Source organism: Triticum dicoccoides, chromosome 4B (genome assembly GCF_002162155.2).
Source record: "Triticum dicoccoides isolate Atlit2015 ecotype Zavitan chromosome 4B, WEW_v2.0, whole genome shotgun sequence".
Classification (NCBI taxonomy): domain Eukaryota; kingdom Viridiplantae; phylum Streptophyta; class Magnoliopsida; order Poales; family Poaceae; genus Triticum; species Triticum dicoccoides.
The window spans coordinates 22,573,341-22,575,092 of NC_041387.1; the positions used below are offsets into that span (position 1 = coordinate 22,573,341).

At 35.9% G+C, this 1,752-nt stretch overlaps 1 protein-coding gene across 1 annotated transcript in view; it reads left to right on the forward strand.

Moving 5' to 3' along the window:
* Window positions 1–269: 269 nt before the first annotated feature.
* LOC119294686 (inositol hexakisphosphate and diphosphoinositol-pentakisphosphate kinase VIP2-like) overlaps window positions 270–1,752 on the forward strand; it is a 22,367-nt gene continuing 20,884 nt past the window's right edge. The window contains exons 1-3 of the mRNA XM_037572927.1: window positions 270–316; window positions 484–567; window positions 1,292–1,355. The gene's annotated coding sequence lies outside the window, so the exon portion shown is untranslated. The remainder of the gene's footprint in view (window positions 317–483; window positions 568–1,291; window positions 1,356–1,752) is intronic.

The following is a 1,752-nucleotide window of genomic DNA, read 5'->3' on the forward strand; positions in this document are numbered from 1 at the left end:
TTACTACTAGTATAATTCAAGTAGCTGCACATGCTTCATTCATTCATTCATTGCTTTGATCCGTCCATGGTGATATGTGTTGTTTTGGTCTTCTACTTAATTTCATCTTGTGCTATCTCAGTACCATTGTACTGTAGCGTAATTAATTTTAATGTCTTCTTGCCATGTTTAAAGTTCTGGCTATAGTTCATGGGCAAAGGTACCTGTTGCTGGAGCCTTTCAGAGTTCAGACCAGTTATCACTCTGCATTTCATTTAACTATTTTGCAGATCATAATATTTGGAGATAAGGTTATTCTTGAGGATCCTATTGAATTGTATGTAATGAGAACTCAGGTTATTTATAGCTTAATCATTGTTCATTTTTAGTAGAATCTATCCATATTCCTTCAGTACACCTTTTGACTGAAGGCCATAAAACGTAATGCGTGTGTGCCTGTATGTTTACGAGTAACATCTCATTTGCCTACCATTTGATTTTCAGTTGGCCAAAATGTGACTGCTTGATTGCCTTCTGTTCGTCTGGGTTTCCCCTTCAGAAAGCTCAGGCTTATGCAGCTTTACGAAAGTATGGTTGGATTCTCTCTACGCTTGTTCTGTAGGTCTAGGCATATCTTCATGTTTTATCAAACACCTTTGTTTCAAGGTATAATGTGTCTGAAGGCTAGTGTCTCATGTTAATCTTAATGTATCTTGTCTTAATGTTGTTCTCGCAAACATTTATGCTGGTTTGAACATCTAGCACTAGGAACATAAGAGTAGAGCATATTCAAACTATTTGGTATTTTGCTCATTTCTCAGTTCTTAACCTTATGTTCTGATTAATGTTTATATACACATACATGCTTAAGTGAAGGGCTTATGTTCAAAGTTTTGCTAATTGATCTTCAATAATGTTCTGGCTTCTAAAGTCTTTTGAAAATTTCTGTATATATCTTGACACTGTCAGTCAATAACTCAAAACAGACAACAAACAATTACATTGTTGATCCTGTAGGAGAGCAGATTAACAGTCATTACCATGCTCAGTGAATGTGAGTTGATCAAAAGAAAGCAACGAGAAAGTGGGACTTTCACTTATTCGTGCAATCACTGCAATATTTTTGCTACTTAGTTACGAAAATAGAACTTGAATAAGTACTACCTCACGTTGTAAATGGCAAAACCTTATCTCTGAAGTGGACAGAGCCACAGAGGTTACCTTCTCTGTTTAATATTCTTGAGGTTAGTTTGTTCATATCTTCCAGTTAACTTGTATTCTCTAACACCATTTTTTTTTGTTTGATTGCCAGACCATTTGTAGTGAATGAACTTGAGCCGCAATACCTCCTTCATGACCGTAGAAAAGTATACGAGGTACTATACCCACTGGAGAATTCATTCAATGCCTTCTTTGGCACACAGTAGATCAGAGTCTTCATTCTGTGATCAAATACACTCCAGCGCAACTTATGTATTTTTTCTGCATGTGCCTTGTGTTCAATGGAGATATTTTTCTGCATGTTATCAGATCAACTATTTACTATAGTTTTGGAAATAACTGCATTTTTTTCCCAACTTATGGCTATATTCCCTTTAGGATATAAACTTTCTGGAAACCCTCATCTTCAGTTTGCACAATTGTCCTATAAAGAGCCTTCTGACCTTCTCTGTTAGTGAAGTAGATATTGTTTCCATGTGTGAGCGACATGAAAACTCTATTTTCTGGATTAATGCAAGTAGTATTGACAACATGCAGATTATCATTGTTGGC